At 45.7% G+C, this 20,984-nt stretch overlaps 1 protein-coding gene across 2 annotated transcripts in view; it reads left to right on the forward strand.

The window, feature by feature from the left end:
* Positions 1-20,984, forward strand: part of CHN2 (chimerin 2) — a 300,337-nt gene that overhangs the window by 45,511 nt on the left and 233,842 nt on the right. The window lies entirely within an intron of this gene.

The following is a 20,984-nucleotide window of genomic DNA, read 5'->3' on the forward strand; positions in this document are numbered from 1 at the left end:
TTTTTCCCCACTGGGAATGATATATAAGTATGATCTTAAAGTATATGTATAAATTCATTTATTTAACAAATATTTATTGGTCATCCAATATTTACCGGACTGTGTATGTGTACCAAGGATTCTTCTAGGCACTGAGGATACAGTATTTAGCAAAACACATTGATGTTCTCTCTTTGAGGAGCTCATATTCCAGCTTGGAGTGACAGACAACAAGGTAAAATTTAGGGAAGGAATAAGAGGGCAAGAACAGAGATGGAGAGTGCCAAGGAGGGTTGAATTTGAGATAGGGTGATCAGAGAGAGCCTTTCTGAGAGGGAGACCTTTTAGTAAAGTCCAGAGGAAATGAGGAGGTTGGTTAGTGGGTATCTGGTGGGGAAGAACCTCCTGGACAGAGGAACGGCAAGTACAAAGACCCTGAGGGGCTACTCTGCCTGGAGTGTTTGTGGAATAGAAGAAGGCCAGCGTGGCTGGAATGGAGTGGGCGAGAGGGGCAGGGCTGGTAAGAGATGACAGCGGTGTGTGTGAGTGGAGTGTGGTTCGCAGGTCATGGGAGGTCTTGTCGATCACAGCAGGGGCTGTGTCACTCCACATGAATGGGAAGTCATTAGAAGGTGCTGGGCAGAGCAGTGGTGTGACCCGACTTTCATATTCACTGGATCATTCTAGCCTCTGTGTAGAGAATGGACTGCAGGGTGCACGCGCCGAATTAGGGGTGGCCTTTAGGTGGCTGTTCCAATAATCTAGGAGACGAATGATGGCTTGAACCAGAGCGATGGCAGTGGGGCTGGTGACATGGGATTGAGCTCTGGGAATATTTTGAAGGTAGAGCTGGAGCAGGATTTGCTGATGGGCTAGGCAGGAGGGCAAAAGAATGTGAGTCAGGGGTGATGTCAAAGTTGTTAGCCTGAGCAACTAGAAGAAGGAATGGAGGTACATTTACTGCCGTGGAAAAGTTGGTAGAAAGAGCAGGCTTGGGAGGGACCATCCATGGTCCAGTTTGGACATGTTTAATTTGATGGTACTCGTTGGACATATCAGGTAGGCATGCCGATCTCTATATGGCCCTACAGTTCAAAAGAGAGGTCCTTGCTGGAGATATGAATTTATCTTCACATATACGCACATACCATAAAGCCACCATCTAGTCTCCACTATTATACTTCCTAAAAATCGTTAATTCAAGCTTTCACTTGTCACTGCTTTTCACAGCACCTTTACATTTGGCTTAAATAATAAAGATCCTATAAAAAGCTCTTGTCCCCTTGGTTCCAGGCTTCTGTCCATATTCTGGCCTGTTTCTTCCCGGACCCATCTGCTTCCATCAATGCTTAGCTTTTCTTGCTGAGCCTAGCCCCGCAGAGGCTATATAGCGTTCAGGCAGTTAAAGTTCTTGAGTCGCATGGGGAAGGGGGCGTGGTAGACTGAAAAACACATGCCCCGCCTACAGAGGGCAGCCCTGTTCTGCTCCCACGTGTGTGTATCGAACCAGGGATGGGGACCCAGTGTTGCCGGTTCTTCCAAAAATCAAGCCAGAAATCTAGATTTTTTTTTTTTAAACGTTCAGTCTCCTAATATTTAGACATTGGCAGCTAACTTCATACTTTTTTCAAGACTCTGGGCCAAACAAAATATATTTGGGGACCAAATCCAGTCCACAGGGCAATCAGCCTTTTACCACTGAGGAGCCTGTTAGGCCAATGACTGCGTTTGGGGTTTGGACCCTGGACAGAACCTCTTGGATTGTCCGCCTTGGTTTCCCCCAATACCCTGGGGAATTCCCAAGGGACGCTCTTCCCTGAGCCTAGCTCAGGGCCCTGCTTTTCTGGAAAGGACAAGACACCTTCCCCAGGACCTCTCTGAAGAACATTTTGTGTCCTATTCTCCTGCATCCCCTTCCCTTGTGATACTGTATCTCGCTCACTTCAAAAGCAGAATGAGTATTGATCCCATCTCGTAGGTGAGACAGGTAGAGACGACTGAATCAGCACCTCTGTCTCAAATGCCTGATGGTAGGGGCGCCTGGGTGGCGCAGTCGGTTGGGCGTCCAACTTCAGCCAGGTCACGATCTCGCGGTCCGGGAGTTCGAGCCCCGCGTCGGGCTCTGGGCTGATGGCTCGGAGCCTGGAGCCTGTTTCCGATTCTGTGTCTCCCTCTCTCTCTGCCCCTCCCCTGTTCATGCTCTCTCTCTTTCTGTCCCCAAAATAAATAAACGTTGAAAAAAAAAATGCCTGATGGTAGAAAGGATTGCAAAATAGTAGCTGAAGGACAATCTGAGGGAGAAAGTTAGTCTCAGGACGGGTAGAAGAAACTATGTATTTTTTTCAACAATTATTTACTGAATACGTGCTGGGTGCCACTTCTTTCGCTATGTGCTGCGTGTGCAGGAAGAGGGTAGAGCACAGCCTACTCCTAAGAGAGTCGCAGCCTCGTCGCGGAGACAGATACGACAAGAAACACATCGCAGCCCGTGCAAAAGAATCAGCAGGATGGAGATGCCACAGAGCAGAGACCGGGGGTGGAGTGAGAGTCTGAAAAGGGTTTTTGGGGGGCAGTGAGAGCTGGGCCACGTTTTGAAACACGAAGAAGAGTCTGTCACGTAGACCACCGGAGGAAAGCATCCTAGAAAAACGAATGAAATGGGCAATGGTTGAGAGGTATGGAGCCACATGGAGCTATTAAGGAACTCTAGTCCTCTCGAGAGCTTACACTGTGAAGGAAAGGGGAAAGCCTGGTGTGGTGGGACAGGGTGGGAGAGGGTGCCAGGTTCCAGGTCCCGAAGGGCCTTGCCAAAGAGGAGCAAAGAGGGGCCACTGTTTTCGCATCTTCGCTGGAGGCTCCCGTGGCCAGCTCTGTCTCGGTTGAGAGGCAAACTGACAAAAATCCTGTCTTGTCTTCCATAATTTATGTCAAGAGGAGAGCCACTATCGACCTGAAGCTGTTGAAAAGGAAAGGTTGATGTAACTTTCACTAATTGCCTTGAGGCCTCAGGCCGTTCACCTAAGACATAGAACATAATAAAAGTATCAAGCGCTTATAGGGTGTTTGCTCTGCAAGGCATTGTTTCCGGGGCCCTATGTACAAATGCATTTCTATTCCTCGTTGAATTCTCGAAACCACCCTAAGATGTAGTTGGTCCCAGTGTAGTTAAGTGACTCGTCCAGGGTCATACAGCTTGTAAGTGACAGAGCAGGCGTGGAACCCATGCCGGCCGCCTGTAGAGTTCTTGCCCTGACCTCTTCTTGTATGATGCTGTGTCTGCCATGTCCTGGGCTTTCTCGCCAGAGGCTTTGGAAGGTGAAGAGTAAATGTCTGGCAACCAGAGATGGGGCTGTTGTTGTTTATATAAAATCATCTCTTTGGCACTTGCTGATGGCAACAATTATAAATGCAAATGATCAGACACCCTGCCTTAATTCAATTTTTAAAAAATGTTTATTTTTGAAGGAGAGAGAGACAGAGTGTGAGTGGGGGAGGGGTAGAGAGTGAGGAAGACACAGAATCCGAAGCAGGCTCCAGGCCCTGAGCTGTCAGCACAGAGCCCGATGCGGGGCTCCAGCTCACGGACCCCGAGATCATGACCTGAGCCGAAGTCGGACGCTCAACCGACTGAGCGTCCAGGCGTCTGGACCCTGCCTTAAGTCAAAGCACATTTAACTATGGCTGCCCTCCTTCATACTGCTGGCTTCAATGTTATTCCACGTGTATGTGAAATAGCGCAGCCCACAGCCATATTTTCTAAGGCAGTCCGCGATCTGCCTTGATGAAAACAGAATAGGTCTCTGAGTACTTTTGATAATTTTCTTCAAAAACTTTGGAGGGCTGGGTTCAGGTCGGTTGACTCTTTCGGTGGAATAAGTATCCATTATGTTCAGAAAGCATTGCAATTTCTCTTTGATGCTTATCGTGCATTAGTTAAGAGCCGTCTTGGATAAAGGCACAAGTTTAAAGGCTGAAATCCCAAAGTGAGATTCTTTGACTATTGCCTGAAAAAAGTCTGCAGCACTGACTTTTCTTCTTGGAAAAAAAAAGAAAAGAAAAGACAGAAAAGAGAAGGAGTCAGATGGCATTTCTATGAGGAAAGCAATCATTTCGGTTCTTGGGGCAAATGCTTGTCTTCTTATGGCATGATAAAAAAATTTTTTTTTTTTTTTTTTGTAAATGAACTTCAAACCTTCCACACACGTTAAAAGTATTCCCGCATGCAGGGAAACAAATTTATTTTCATTCATGCCTTTACTGCTCATGTAATCAACAAACAGGGGCATGGAAAAAAAAATACCACTGAGAGGCATTTGTAAAAACTTAAAATAGACGTATTTTGTGTTTTCTGTAGGGTAGCTTAGTTATTTAGAATTCCATTGTAATATAATCAGTTATTACTATATTTAAGAAATATGGTAAGGGGAGGAAATTACTTTTCAGAAAATGGAACTAGCTGATTTTTTTTATGCTTTGGAGAAATGCAAAGAACAGCAACAACAACAACAAAACCCCACAGTCTTTTGTTGCTGCTGCTGCTTCTGTTCGTCTGTTTCATCTTTCATAGCACAAATCTGATTTCTGACATTTTTCACCAACCTGAGATCATTGTAGCCTACCTAATGTAGGTGCATTTCACTTTGGGTCCCAGGCACTATCCTGAACAGTTAACGTACAAATCAGTTTCCTAAGTTGAATCTTTTAAAATGCACTCACATAAAAAGAACAGAGAGAAGAGAAAGAAAAAAGAAAAGAAAAGAAAAGAAAAGAAAAGAAAAGAAAAGAAAAGAGAGAGACAGAGAGAATCTGAAACAGGCTTCAGGCTCTGAGCTGTCAGCCCAGAGCCCAACTGGGGCTTGAACTCAGGAACAACGAGATCATGACCTAGGCCGAAGTTCGATGCTTAACCGGCTGAGCCACCCAGGTGCCCCTCAGTTTCCCTATTTCTAAACTCCAGATGTCAGTATTCCAGTGTCTCATAAAGTAGGCATGTTTGTATTGACAAGTGACATAACTTTACTCTGTGTATGTTATACAGATTCTGAATTAGAAGAATCTTAAAATACCCCCAGAAATTTGCTTGCAAAATATGTGTGGGTAGGTGTTATCACTTGTTGGGCGGAACAAATTACAACAGTGAAACAAGAATTGCACCAAGCCTCAAGGCTATCGAGGGAAGAGAATCTAAAGTTCCCACATTTTTTGTTAGTGTGCTTGCCAGAGTAGCCTTTCCATCTAAAATTACATAATCTAAGTAAGTCTGAAGTTAACTGCAGTTCTTTGCACTCACAAATCTATTTTTAGACACCAAAAGTACACCTAAGTCAAGTTCCCAAGCAGGGTCCTGCAGGATCTGAACATTTAGTGCCTCCTTTTTAAAAAGAAGTTGCCCTGAGTAACGGCACACTGGATTGTTCTATTGTTAACATTAAGGAGGGAACTTCCTGATTTTTTTTCCTTCGTTTTTATTTGGTGGTTTCTAAACTAAAAAGGAAACATTGAAGGGTGCTTAATTTCAGGTCTGTGGGTTAATGTGTTATTTTCCCTCCCCACACCCACTTTCCCCTCTCCCTGCCGTATCGTAAGCGGTGAGTTTTCTCATTTATGCTGTTTTGCTCTCATTTCCGAGTGTGGGATTTCCCCTGCTCCTTCTTGGTTGTAGTTTTGACATAGAAGACAGGCTGCTGGGGAGAGACGGTGGCATGGAGGGCAGAAGGGACTGGGGTTACCTACTGTCCTTGGCTGGGGAATGAAACGTCTGTGCCTATGATGACCTAGTTCGCCTCCCACACAGCGGGATGCGTTAACCAAGGGACTCTGGGAGGTGACTGAAACCTCCCTAGTCATTTCCGCTATCCTCTGTAAGAATTTTAAGGCAGACATTGGTATATGAAGACAACAAACGTGAGTCCAGCATGATGGCCGATGGGTCTTGTCTCCAGGAGCAGTATAGCCTACTGACAACAACTGGAGGGCTGTGCCGAGGATGGTAAGGCTGGTCTGGACTCAGTAGGAAAGTAGGATTAGAAATGTCCGCATTGGGTGCGGGAAAAGGAGATGGTGGTGTATACGCTAAATGTTATAGTCTGTCTGTGGTGGGGGCGCTGGCTCCTGACTGGTAATGGGGAAACCAGCATTTTCCTCTCAGTTCTGCCCCTAATGAGCAGGGCAACTTTGAGCGAGTTAACTTCCCTTGGCCTTGCTCTCCTGGTCTCTCAGGGGGAGAGTAGACTCTCTGAACCTTCCAGGCCTCAAATTCCGTGATCCCAGGCCAGGCTGCTAGGGAAATAAGTACTCAACCTTCGTCGTGGCCTTTTAGGTCTTTCTCGATCTGACCTAATACTACTTTTCAGGCTGTATCTTCAGTTTCCTATACGTATTGGCCAGGCCAGATACCCACGGTTTCTCAAACGTGCTTCGTATTTTCACACTGTGATCTCTTCTCTTCAGTAATCTCTCTACATATAATATCTGCTCCTTCCCCTCTTCTCTGATGATCAAAGTTCTACTCATTTTTTTTTTTTTTTTTTTTTGTGAGACTCTGATGCTGTAGAACGTTTTTCTTTGTGGAACCTTTAACACTTGACAATCTGTGTCAATCGTCTACGCGCCTGCCAGGTTGCCTGCAGATTCGGCCCCAAATGCACGGTGGGTAGAATTTGCGTCTTGTGCATTCTCCTGTCCGTCGACTCTCTTTGGTGTCTGATTAGGCTTATGAAAAGTAGTAAACATTCCTTTAAATGGCACAGCGAAAACCAGAGCATAGCAATAGAAATAAACTGGCAAGGAGAATCGTTTAAGTCAACACACAAGTCCCTGTTGAATTGGGGCCAAACAGGATGGCAGGTACTTCAGTGGTCGCAAGTGAGAGTTAGAAATAGTCTCTGTCTTCAAGGACCTTATGGCTCATCATCCCAACATCATCATCACCATCATTCATCATATCTTCCGTTTATTTAGTATGTATTCTTTTTGAAAAAATTTTTTTAATGTTTATTATTTTTGAGAGAGAGAGAGGGAGAGTGCAAGTGGGAGCAGGGGAGGGGCAGAGAGAGAGGGAGACACAGAATCTGAAGCAGACTCCAGGCTCTGAGCTGTCAGCACAGAGCCCGATGCGGGGCTCCAGCTCACGGACCGCGAGATCATGACCTGAGCCGTAGTCGGATGCTTAACCGACTGAGCCACCCAGGTGCCCCTATTTAGTACATATGCTTTCCCACATCTCTAACATACATCCTAAATTCTTAGAACAACCATACCGGGCATTATCACCTCTATTTTACTGGTGACAGAGTTTACCCAGAGAGTTTAAGTGACTTTCTCAAGGCCACATAGCTGTGGGATGACTGGCTTCATAACCTGTGCTGATTCTAGAATATGCCACTGTCGCCCTAGAGGGAAGCATATGACGAGGACAGGCGGTTCACTGAGCATGCTTTCTACTTTCTCGTCTTCAAGCCTTTGCCCGTGCTCTTAGGCCACTTGGAATGCTCTCCTTCCACACCTCTCAGCTTGTGCACATGCTTCCCACACTTGAAGGATGTCAGTCTCAGATATCTCCTTCTTTTTAAAAAAAGTGTGTATTTATTTATTTACAGAAAGAGTGGGGGAGGGGCAGAGAGGGAGAGAGAGAGAATCCCAAGCATGGTCTGTGCTGTCAGCACAGAGCCTGCCGTGGGGCTTGAACCCATGACTGTGAGATCGTGACCCGAGCCCAAATCAAGAGTCGGATGTTTAACTGACCAAGCCACCCAGGCGCCCCTCAGATATCTCCTCCTTGAAGCCTTTTCTGCCTCACTCTTCCAGCTGGGCTGCTGATAATGTGGGACTGTCTACACTTATATGTAAAACGAATGGATTAATCCCAACTTCATCTCTTTTTTTTCTTACAAAGTTTCTCAGGGTGCGGTAAGAACATCTAATGAAAAGTGACCAGGGAAGTCTGTTCCGTTGAACGAACATCTGTTGAGCACTTGGCAAGACCTTGGTAACACATACAGGAAGACTCTCCCAGTATTAGAACAACTGTTCTCTGCTTTATGGAAGAGGCTGTGTTGACACCCATGATGAGATCATTGTCTGGGATTTATGTTGCACGGAGAGAATTACTCTTGCCTCAGGCAGAAGCAGAGAGGTTCCCAGAGTGCTCCTGTCCTCTTCCTGGTCCTGGTCCATGGAGCCCAGAGGGGTGAGAGGTAGGCACCGGGGTGCAGTGGACAGCATCTGAGAAGGAACTTATTTGCTTGGAGTTGCAAAACCAGAATAGGTTTCTGGAAGAGTTTTAGAGCTTCTTCCCTCCATCCGGGAGCGAAGGGTCAAAGTGAGGCCGCTGTTGGCAGAGTTTATATTCATTGATCTTCCTATGAGTAAGTGGTGAGGTCGGTGTGTGGTTTCTGCATCTTCCACGATGACCATAGAGCCATTGCTTTTGCAAGTGCTGTGGATTCGGAGGTAAATAAAGCACAACTGGGGCCAAACGGCAGCTTATACAACTTCAGTGCAGTATGGCACCTCGCGTGTGGCTCATGATGGCAGCGTGCACGAATACCATTGCAGCCCAGAGGAAGAGGCAGTCTGTTGTGCCTAAGAGCGTTAGAGAAGATTCCAGAGAATCTGGACCCCTTTGCCTGGACTTGAACGCTGAATGGAACTTTCCCCAGGCTGAGAAGGGGTGGGATGCTGGCTCTCCAGGAGAGGGGGAAAGCAATTGCAGAGAGGAGAGAAAACAGGATGATGTATCTGGAGCTGGGGGACTGCAAGTTTTTTTCTGTTTCAAATATTGCTGGTGTTTATGCAAAAAACAGAGTCACCCGCAGATACTAGAACAGGCATCTCCTCCCTGCTGTATCAGACACACGGGCATGCTGTCAATGCCTCCTTCCTCCCCTCTTCACCATTTATGAAAGTCGTTGCCCAACACCCGCCAGAGAACAAGTGCCCATTTGTCCTGTGCCCACATGCCTTCCCCAGCCTTCTGCCCATGGCCAGCCTGCCCTGCTTCCTGCTCTCAGCTTGCCAGAAGGATGCGGGCTGCTGCACCGTGCAGCTGCGGGGTGGGGGGGGGGGTGCATCATGCCCACAGACCACCCTGGCGCCCTGGCATTGTGCGGTGCCTGGATGTGGCCTTGAAGGGGCCAGAACTTGTTTGTTTTGCTCCCTTACAATGACTGCCAGCCCCTGAGTTACAGAACACAAAACAGAACAAACAAAAGCTTTACTGGCCCCGATGGTGCATCACGAGTCCTGACCTTTTATTAGCCAGTCTTGACCTTCATCGTATCACAGCCTGATCCACTGAGACAGGAGCGTTGACACTGTTCTATTGTTTCCTCTGCCAGCTTTCCCTCTCCGTGGCTTTGCTTTCCAATTAAAGACAAAACAAAGCAAAACAAGGATCAAACTCCAACTCCTTCCCAACTTCTAATCCTCAGGTGGCCAATGTTACACTTTTAGTTTTGGTTTTGTTTCTGCTGTCAGTTTTCAGTGGAGACCGTTTTTTGATAGAAAGAGTATTACTGCGTGTGGGCCTGTGTGCTTGCTCAGCCTTGTTCAGGCGTCCGTGCTTGAGATGAACCAGCACACCATGCCCGTGAGAGCAGAGCTCAGAGACCAGCCGGCTAACAGGGGGTTTCAGGGGGGCGCTGGAGGGCGCCTGGAGCTTGGAAAGCAGACCCTGTCCACCGGAGGGAAGTGCACCGGAGGGAAAGTCAGTGGATCTGACTTTCTTTCAGGTGATGGGAGGAAGTATGGCCGGGCATGTGAAAGGTGCAATCCAGAGGGTCTGGAGGCAGTACTCGAGCAGGTAGTGGTGATGTCAGCAGGAAGCAGCATCTGATATCTATCCACCCGGAGACCTGAGCTCCAGACTGGCCACCTGGACCCTGGGCCCCGCAGTCAGACCTGCCTTCAGACTGCTCACCTGCCAATTTGTATCTCTGTTCTGCCTCTAGCCCATTACCCAAGGCCTCCCCAGTTCTCTCTCTAACACTCTCTTCTTCCTCTCGACTCTTCTGCTGTTCCCTTACAGCAGTGCAGACCATACATTTTCCCCAGGTTCCTGTTCATGTTGCGGTGTTCCTGTTCATGTTGCGGTTTTCCTGTTCATGTTGCAGTCAAGACTCCCTGACTAGAGTCTTTGCCCATCACATCTGCCCTTTTGGATAATGCCAGGCCTTCACCTGAAACACAGCTCTGATCACATCGTTCCCTCACCCATGGATCTCGGGTGGTTTCCATACTCTTAAGCTTGGCATTTCAAGGCCACGGGTGGTCTGTGTTGCTTCTCACTTCACTTTCTGTCTCATTCTCTGCTTAGAATACAACCACGTCTTACACCCTGAATATTTCCTGTGGGCTTCTGCTCTCATCTTTTTGTCCAGAGAATCTAATGGGGAGCTTGTTAAACATACAAGTTCTTGGGGCACCTGGTGGCTCGGTCAATTAAGCATCCAACTCTTGGTTTCAGGTCAGGTCATGATGTCACGATTTTGTGGGTTCAAGCCCTGTGTTGAGCTCCATGCTGACCGTGTGGAACCTGCTTGGGATTCTCTCTCTCCCCCTCTCCTCCCACTCGTGCTATCTCTGTGTCTCTCAAAATAAACAAACTTAAAAAAAAAAAACATACAAATTCTCCACCTTGAGGGACACACACCAGTAAATTGGGGACTGGAATCTGGATACTTCACGTTTAGAACTCTGGCCCCATGACCGGCTGAACCAGGTTCAGAGAACCAGCGCCTTTGTCCTATCTTCCTGTGTCCTGGTGTGCCTTCCCCCATCACTGGAACTTGATCTGTCCTTCAGTGTTCAGATCAGATGTGATTTTCTCCTTGAAGAGCTTCATGTTCCAGGTAGCCAAACGTGATTTCCTCTTCCACCCCATAGATTGGTCCTGTGGCCTTTCTGTTCTAAGCCATCTGTCTTTCCTTGGTTTGATTGCAGGTTCCTCATGTAGAGAGTATATTTTATTCATCCATGTGTATCTTAAAGCATTCAGGAAACTAACTTATATTTAATAGCTGCTGTAATGTAAAAGGTGTTATGTAACCGGACAATCAGGTAAAAGCACACAGATGTTACATTCATTTATGTGATAGTTTCCATCTACGAGAGAAAAAAAAGGGATGATCTCTCAGGAGTGGTGGTGGCCTGAGTACCTGTAATCATCTCCATTTTGTCCCTAAATTTAGAAATGTGAGTTTAAACAAGTCACACTTTGAGTTGTCATTGTTTTGCTTAGTAAGAGAGTGTCAGGCTTTTGAACATCTGTATTGTCAGGCCTTTACTGATGTAACCTTATATACCACAGGTTTACGATCTTACTGTCCATCTGCAATCTTTATTTTTTTTTTCCTGTTATATCTGCTTTTGTTCACCGGCAGAAACCCCAATGAGCTCAGGTTTCTGTTAACAGGCGTACTTCTATGGCATTCTCTGAGACGAAAGGAAGATGATAGGAGTCAGCTGTTCATAGCTGTTATAGCAACATCTTTATTGATACATTCCCATGTTTAATATCCTTGTATCTGCATCTCAAAAATGAAATTAGATATCCATTACCAAAATTAGATAGGAGATTTATTGGATGAGAAATGCTCTCTTCCTAATCCTTCAGTGAGCAAAAGGTACTTCTTTGATAATTCTATAAGAGAGTGAAAATTCCTTTTTATTTTCAAATGTTACAGATAGGAGATTAACCCGGTTAGGCTTCACTGATATAAGGAGTGCGTGTCTCAGGGAACCAGGGATAGCCAATGGAAGTTTCTGATTCAGGAACGTACAGAAGATGTGGGACTTGCATGAATTATAGCACGACTCATTAAAGGGTATAAAAGTACTTTACAAATAATTAAAGATTTTAGATTAGGGACTGAATTCCCATTAAACCCTGACATTTCCTACTATGAAGGCTCTTCCCTCCTTTGCAGGCCTGAAACTTCTTTACAATTCAGTAATATTTCCGTTATATGTTAATTATAGGCGAGGGTGGTAAAATTGAATGAAAATAATAAAAATAATCCAAAACCATTTGTTATTTATCTGTCTCCTGTGCAGGATACTTTACAAGGCATTGTGACTTAAAACACTTGCCTCTGATACGACCACTTTTTAGGGTTGTTATAGGAATCAGATGTCATAAAATACCTAGCATGTTGAATGCTAAGTACAGGCTAGGTAGAATTTTTAAGATAGCTTTGTGTGACATATGTGCGGAATGTAAGCGAATAAGTTAAGACAACCCACACATATTAGTAATGTTTGACTCTGAACAGAGATTTCACTCTTTCCCCACATACCGTTTTAAGATTCAAGCGTAGGGGAATATATCAGTAAGTGTAAGCTGTGAACATTTATTTTCAACTAGGAAAGTGAAGCCAAATTTAGAACTAGTAAGGTTGGCATCATAGAAATAGAAGTTAATTATATATAATTCAAGACAATATAGGACCTGGTGCATGACACTTATCTTAAAGATCTAAGCAATTAAAAATCCAGTGATAGTGGTTTGCTTTCGCTTTTCGTCGGTGTTTTAAATTTTATATGTCAAGAACCCTCCATGCTGGATGTACAGGTTTAGATACAAACTCATTATCTTTAACTCCTAAACAGCTGAAGAAAAGCCCCGAGTAAAGGCTTTGCCGCTGTAGTGAGTTAAATAGCAACCCCACCCCTACCCCCCGCGCTACACTCACTTAGAAAAAAAAAAAAAATCATGTCCACCTGGGACCTCAGACTGTGACCTTATTTGGAAATAGGATCCTTTTAGATGTCATTCGTAAGGTGGGGTCATACTGGATGAGTGCGGTTCGTGAATCTCCTACCGATGTTATCATAAGAGGGTAGAAGACACACACAAGCGAGAAGGTCGTGTGAAGACAGAGGCAGACACTGGAGCAACATTGTCACACGCCAAGGGGCACCAAGAGTTGTGCTTGTCCTTGTCCATCCGAAGCTGGAAGAGGCAAGGCAAGATTCCTCCCTGGAGCTGTCAGAGGGACCATGCACCTTTTGACACCTTGATTTCAGACTTCTAGCCTCCAGGACTGTGAAAGAATCAAGTTCTATTGGTCTAGGGCGGCCAATTTGTTACGGCAGCCCAAGGAAACGAATATGGTCACTTGTCAGGGGTGCGCTTAAAGGCACCGACACCCTATTTTCTATCCTCAGGTGGGCACAGTAAAACCTGCGACACAGGATAATAGGAAGATTACATAAGATCGTCTATGTACAAGTATTCAATACATGGCTTTTGGTTTTAAATTTCACTCTTGTGCACCAACGTGCTATCTCTTGTACAGGATGGAATTGCACTTTAGGGAGAGGAAACGCTATTTTCCACAAGGCCAACCAAAAATGTAAGTGACCGCTTCAGGCAGTCAGCTTCCCATCATGGAAATTTAAGCAGAGTCTTAGGCATTTAGAGTGTTGTCTCTATCAATTAGAGAATGCATTCAGTCCAAGTTACGGAAACCCAACCGCAGTGGCTTAACAAATAGGGATTAACCAACAAAATTCTCACATAGTAAAATTCCTGAGTGAACCCCCTCGGTTAGGATTGAGGCACCAGGGTACCATGAAGCACCCAGGGTCCCTGTCTCTTTCTGCCCCTGCCCTCCTTACGTGTCCTTCATCCTTGCTACTTGAAGTTGGTTGCCCTACCTTGAGCCACACATGCTCATTATAACAGGATGAAGAAGGCTGTGTCTAGAAGGGACAGCCCACATTAAGAAAGCAACTATTTTCCAGAAATCCTCAGTACCTTAAAATTATTCCTCATTAGCGAGAACTGAGTCACATGACATCTCCTAAATATGAAAGTACCCAGGAAATTTAGTTTTTTAGCTGGGTGCAGCGCTGCTTTGAACAACATAGGTCTTCTATTTGTAAGGAAGGTGCCGCGGATTTAGGGTAGCCACTTGGCAGAGTTAGCCATAAAAGAGATTCTGGAATTGGTAGAAGATTGGACTACATGAGCCCTTCCAACTAGAAGATTCAAAGACGCAGTTAGTAAATCATTCCCTACCCTCAAGGCATTTACACAGTTTACACTGAAGGGAAGTTCTGCCGTCTGTTACAAGATATTAAGAAACTTGAAGAACGAAGACTGTTCTAGAAGTTACTCCGTTGCTCATACTCAGCCTTGGTGTCACTAGGTAAGGGACGTAAGAATCTGCCATAGCTGCCCAGACAATCACACACACCATGTCTGTAATTAGAGCCAATCTCCCTGCACAGCCACGGCTCGGCACCTACTCCTTCCCAATCTCACGTGAATGTGTCTGCTTATCAGAGTCTATGTCACATGTAGACCCGTAGCTGCAAGAGAGACTGGGAAATGTAGTTTTTAGCCTCTCAGCCTCTGTAGTCCAGGCAGCTTTGCTAAAAGGCGATTGGACAGGGTGCTTAGCTAGCTAATGCGCAAAGTCTAGCACGGATGTCGTTCTAAGCAGCTGCATGTAGTTGCCCCAACAAGACAGCCCGCAGGTCACAGAGGGGTGAGGCCATGTGCAGGAGGCATTGGAAGACCAGAGGGACGCAGTGAGGAGTTCAGGTCCACATACACCAGGAGCCTACAGAACGGACACCCAGGACCAGACAGTGGGTTGCTAATGGGGGGCTGAAGAGAGTCAGGGGATGGGGAGAGGCGGAAGTAGATGTCCCTGGGCGTGCCTGTGTGGATGGGGTGCAGAGGGAGACACATTTCTGCATTTCCCTTCACCTGGGCCCTGTCCCAGCTGCACACAGAGCTCACTGCACACAGAGCTTTGGGTCCAGGTAGGGCCGGCAAGCTCGCCTCGCTGCCCGACCAGCCCCATCCAGCCCAACAAAGCAGGGATGACAAGGGAGGGGCTCATGTGGTAGCTATGCGATGCTGTTCCCGTGCCCTGGCCTGTATGACCTTCCAGCTCATCCTAACACATGGGCCGTGGCAGGAAAGATCAGGAGGCAAGGAGGAGAAGCAGTGGCCTCCACACTAAAGAACTTTTTGTTAGTAACTCCCAGGCATGAGGTTGGAAGAAAGAAGCCAAATGATTTTTCTAGAAAAACCTAGAAACTTGATTGGAGGTGTGCTTTTCCTTCCTTCCTTTTCGTCTTTTTCTCGGTGTCAGTCGTATTTTGTAGACTGTGTGATACAGGCAGTGGGACAGCCTGAGCAGTTAGTTAGAATTGATCTTGTAGGGGCCCCTGGGTGGCTCAGTGGGTTAAGTGTCCGAATCTTGATTTCGGCTCAGGTCATGATTTCAACAGTTCGGGAGACTGAGACCTATGTTGGGCTCTGCACTGGCAGCACAGAGCCTGATTAGGATTCTCTCTCTCCCTCTGCCCCTCCTTTTCTCTCTCTCTCTCTCTCTCTCTCTGTCTAAAAATAAATAAACTTTAAAAAAAAAGAATTGATCTTGTAGACAGTCAATATGACAAGCTGGATGATTCAAGTTCAGAAAGGACCTTTTATAGAAAAACAAAAAAAGCCCCAAAAAACCCAGTCCTGATTTATCCCCACTCCACCCCTACCCCTTTTGCGTACTCTTTTTCGTAGGCCTTGTGGAGGATTTGACTGATTTCCTGACATCCTTTCTTTCTTTGCAAGCTGCATGCACCTAGGCCCTGCACTCAGGTATACCTCCTGTAAGGACAAGATCTATAAATGCAACTTGCAGTATGCAAACCCCATTTTCTAGAAGCAGATTCCGTGTAATGCCATTAAATGTAATCAGAAGTTACCAAGCATCTTACTGGAACTCTCTTCCAAATGCACCTAATCCAATTTACCTTTCCTTTGGTATTTAAGTCCCTGACAGCTGGAGTGGACATTTCTCAGAGCAGTTGGGCTTGTAAAAGATGCCCCGTTTTTTCTTTCTTTCCTCTTCTTTGGTCACTTCCTGTTAACATCTCAGTGCGCTGTTACAGTGAGCATGAAACCATCGGGTTACCATCAGTTCTAGACACAGAGAAGCTGCCATATCAGAAATGTTCACTTGACTTCAGCGTCATGGATGTGTCAGGTATCTGCTGAGTGAGTGAATGAGACACAGTCCCGTCCTCAAGCCCCAGGCGACTTGTCATCCTATTTCAGAATTACAGAAGCTCGTGATCATGTGGGAACACTTTAATAAATGTGGAGTTTCACGACTCATTCGCACATGATTTTAGTGTTTCTTTTTCAGTTGAAAACGTTCTTTTTTAAGAAGGAAAAGTTTGCGTATGAACATTCGCAAGGAGGGGAAAAAAGCCATTTCCCGTTCTTTCAGCTTGAACACAATTACAATATTTTAACTCTTACCTTATGGTTTTGAATTTATGTAGAGCAACATGCCCCCGGGTGATTTAATTATCTGCTTCTGATCTCATCACTGGGTAGTGGAAGCCTAGGGGGAAAATCTTTTCATTCCCCAATATCTTCTATTAAGAAGCTGGTGCTCATGGGTCATTTGTTCAAGGAATTATTTAAAAGCCCATTTTCTGTTCGATGTAAATTAATAGCTGCATCAGGCTTGGCTAGTAAGGATGATCTTCAATGATCTTTTGAGACCTGGACACATGAGATCTAGGATAAGGGAACTTAGAGTGTCTAGGAGCCAATCTTATGGCCTATAAGGAGAAACGGACATCCCGTGGACCTAAATCTACCTGTAGGACCCTCCATTAACCAAAGACTCTTTAATGGTAAGGAGTTGTGGCTGCACATCCCTTTTGTCATTGGGGAAACAAACCTGAAGGAATAGAGTACTTGCTAAGACTCAAAAGCCATCCAGATATAGGCGTGGCTTTACCTTAAATACATTCTGAATAAAAGCAGTCCATTTCCTTCAGAGTTTTTGACAGTGGCTGGGACTGTCAACTCATCTTGCCATTGAGAACCTACCTTTCTTTCCCGGACTATCTGGCCTGAAGCTCAGGCTCCCACTCTTCATTTATTCACCTCTGGTCTTTGCATCAGACCTGAGCACCATGAGTGAGTAACACCTCCCCTCACCAAGGCCTGTCGCCAGCAATCTGGCAAACAAGAGAACAAGCAGCCCGACCCTCGTTTCCATTTGGCTTGGTTACATCACGGTGTCCTCTTACAGGTGTCTTTAAGTAGCCACCTCAGTGGCCTGCTGGTCATCTCAAACACAGCACGTGTAAAGCTAGCCTCACGGACTGGGTCGCAGTTCAGCTCAGGCGTCTGCGTGCCTTTCATCCATCAGCAGCAGTAACTCTCCTGGCCTTGTCACTCGTGCTCAGCTATGCTGACTGTTCCCTGCCTTTCACCATCCCTTCGTCTTGTTTCCACTCGTCCACATGTCCCTGCACCTAGACCGGAGTGAGAATCTCCTCGACCCTGGAGTGTTAGAACTGAAAGGGCCCTTTTGCGACTCATCCAATATCTTCAGTTTATAAATGAGGAAATGGCAGCTCCAGAGAGGTTAAGCAGATAGCTTTGTTTCAAACTAGTCAGGCCTACCGTCCTTCCTCCTGGTTCCGCATTCCTGCTACCCTGCCCGGTAACGTCCTCCTGGTCAGCTGCCTCCTCCAGTCTCTGTCCCTTCCTCCGGTCTGTGTGTTTGGTACTCACGTTTATTTGGCTGAAGTATTTCTTTCGTCATCTTTCTCTCTCATCCACAGATTTTTGGTGGTCTCTATTGGCAGGATGACTTGTATACTTTTAGCATCTAAACTGGGATTCTTGAACGTGATAGAGATAATAAGACAACAGACACCAACCAGGATGGCCCCGGGCAAACCAAGATGGACAGTCCACCCATCCTACAGCCTAAATCAGAAATCCTAAATCAGAATGACCAAACTTTGCCCCATGGAACGTAAGGTTCTCCGCATTCATGACCCGGTTACACGTCTAGGATCTGTCCTCAATTACCTTGCTGCAGTCCGCTTGCCCAGCCTTCCCTGTGCACTTTATGTATATTTCTGCTTGCGAACCTGAAGGTTTTCCTCTGCTTACCTAGCACCTCTGCTTTCTTCAAGGGCCTCGTCAAGTCCCTTTTCTTCCATAAAATCTTCTAAGTCCGATGCGTCTGCCGAGAACGTCCAGCTCCTATACAGTCTCACGCTTGCTGTCTGTACTACCGATTTGATCCTTCCAAGCAGTGAAATGAAGCGTTTTGATCTTTTTTGCCTTAGTAGTGAGCATATAGTCTCTGATCAGCCCCTCTACAAATATGTCTGTTTTCAAAGGACCCACACAATAACACAGAAGGAAAACATGAAAATGAACAAAACCTTCAGAATGGAAATCAGAATTTTAGTTTACCCCGGAGGGTAGGAGGCTGGGCAGCCTCTGCAAAGGGGACCTCGGCATTATCTGGTGGAAATGCCAGTGCAACCGTACTTCCGGCCGCCCAGTGAAGCCACACCTGCATCGGCTCTTTGCCTGGGTAGTGCTGTAATCCTAAAAGGTTGGGAGCAACCAAGCATCCAGCAATGGGGAGCTAGTTGAATAGACTGTGATATGCACCCAGTAGAGTATCACCTAGCAGGAGGGAGGGAGAGAGAGAGAGAGAGAGAGAATGAAAGGGAGGGAGAATGAGAGAGAGAAAATGATAGAGAACGATGTCCACATATGAATATGGAGAGATCTATAGGACACACACAAGTGCAAAACAAGGGACAGAAGAGCGAGTATTGTGTGCTATCTCCCGAGTACCATTAAGTACTTTATTTTATGGAATTCTTTCTTTTATAAAGTGGAAAGTGTGATCAATGTTGCTTCCCTTCCTTGGCAGGATTTTCATGCTTGAATTTGCGGGGCCGAGTTACCATCCAGGGAGGGATAGCAGAGCTATGCTTTAGAAAACTCTTTCTGCCACGAAGGAGGGCACTTTGGAGCAAGGAGGGGAAGCCTGGAGAAGGCATGACCACCATGTGGGATCAGTGCCCAGGCTCCCATCCTGCAGTCCTGGATTTTGCTCTGTGAACCAGGTTTCCTTATAAGAAGTTTATCCATTTTCTGGTTTCGTATCTCAGTGCACCCCTCTTATTGCCCTCGGCCTTCAAGAGTTTAGAGTTTGGGTTTCAGGTGAACATTTTATTCAGCGGTGTGATTTTTCAGCCTGATAATTTTGGACACCAGATTTGTTTTATTTAATGACTGATGTACGTGGTGGTTTCTCCCAGTAGCAGAGGCAGGGAGGAAATAGATCCTTTGTTCCTCTCATCAAATGTAATTTACAGCTTTTTAAGAATGTCATTTAGAAATAATCCCCAATTAATTAACCACCTTGCAATTGTATTCTATTTTCTTCTAATGTACTTTTTGAAACTGTGGGGAAAAAAGGTTAGGACGTGATTTTTTTTTTTTTTTAATTTTTTTTTTCAACGTTTATTTATTTTTGGGACAGAGAGAGAGCATGAACGGGGGAGGGGCAGAGAGAGAGGGAGACACAGAATCGGAAACAGGCTCCAGGCTCTGAGCCATCAGCCCAGAGCCCGACGCGGGGCTCGAACTCCCGGACCGCGAGATCGTGACCTGGCTGAAGTCGGACGCTCAACCGACTGCGCCACCCCGGCGCCCCCATGATTTTTTTTTTAAGGCAGATGTCTGGAATGACCTGTTCTAAGAGGAAATTATTATTATTATTATTATTATTATTATTATTATTATTATTTAGGATATAATGATTCCTCACTCCCAACCCCCGCATCCAATCAGTTACCAACCATAATGGACACAGATGTCTTTGAGGAAGTGTCTTTAGGAACACTCTAATCAGCTGGCTTTTTACTTTTCTTCTATGTGATCTTATTCTTCCAACACCTCTCTTATGAAGGAAACTGAAGCACAGAGAGGTTTCGTAACTTGCTCAAGGTCACACAGCCTACTTAATGACAGGCTTAGGTTTGAACTCAGGTCCCTCACACTGTAGAGCTGATGTTTACAGTATATTCACTGCCTCCGTAACTCTTGTCACTTCTACCTTTGCTAGTAGTTTTCACATCATTTCTAAATGTACTGAGAGCAGTTATAAGCATCATCATTAAATCTCCCCTGGAGTACTATGGTTTCCTCTCAGCCGGGCTCTATATTCAGATTTTCCCTCTTATAACCTGGAGATCGTCCTTACCACCCTGAGCTCTGTCTTTCTAAAGGACCGCAAGAGGGGTGCATGGGTAGCAGTCGGGTAAGCCCCCAACTCTTGATTTCAGCTCAGATCATGATCTCACTGTTAGGGAGTTCAAGCCTCATATCGGACTCCGCACTGACAGTGCAGAGCCTGCTTGAGATTCTCTCTGTCTCCCTCTCTTTCTGTCTCTCCCCTGCTCATGCTCTCTCTCTTTCTTAAAATAAATAAACTTAAAAAAAAAAAAAGACTGCAGAATCATTCCTCTACTTTATACACATTTTCCAGAGCACCTACCCAAATTTATGGTGGCTTTTTTTTCCCTCAAAACATTATTCCTCAGAACATAGGACTTTGTTTTAAATTTGAGTCCCCGGAAAGTCTTGTTTTAACTAGAATGAGAGCTCACTTACCTTTGAACTACACATTGTTAGAGCAGGACACATTAGCTTAAATATGTGCTAAAATAAATGCTCATAGAGCTCATCTAATGGAATGACTTTAACAGGAAGGAAATTTAGGGGTGCCTGGGTGGCTCAGTCGGTTGGGCGCCTGACTTAGCTTGGGTCAAGATCTCATGGTTCGGGAGTTCGAGCCCGATGTCGGGCTCTGTGCTGACAACTCAGAGCCTGGAAGCTGCTTTGGATTCTGTGTCTCCCTCTCTCTCTGCCCTCCTTGGCTCACACTCTATCCAGATTCAGGGGAGGGAGAGCGTCACTACCACATTGTAGGAGATCATGTGGGATGGGAAATATTGTCGTAGGTCATTTTTGGAAAATAGAATCTGACCTGAAGAACTTCGGATGGCCCATCTCTAACAGTAACAGAAGATAAAAAACACATTGGAAGTGGTGTGGAGTTAAAACAGAGTCATGGGTGGATGAAGCTTGCGCAAGGGAGAAAGGGGTAGGATGTGGACATTAGGGAAAGTATTGACAGCAACCA

The sequence above is a fragment of the Leopardus geoffroyi genome, chromosome A2 (assembly GCF_018350155.1).
Source record: "Leopardus geoffroyi isolate Oge1 chromosome A2, O.geoffroyi_Oge1_pat1.0, whole genome shotgun sequence".
In the NCBI taxonomy this organism is placed as follows: Eukaryota; Metazoa; Chordata; class Mammalia; order Carnivora; family Felidae; genus Leopardus; species Leopardus geoffroyi.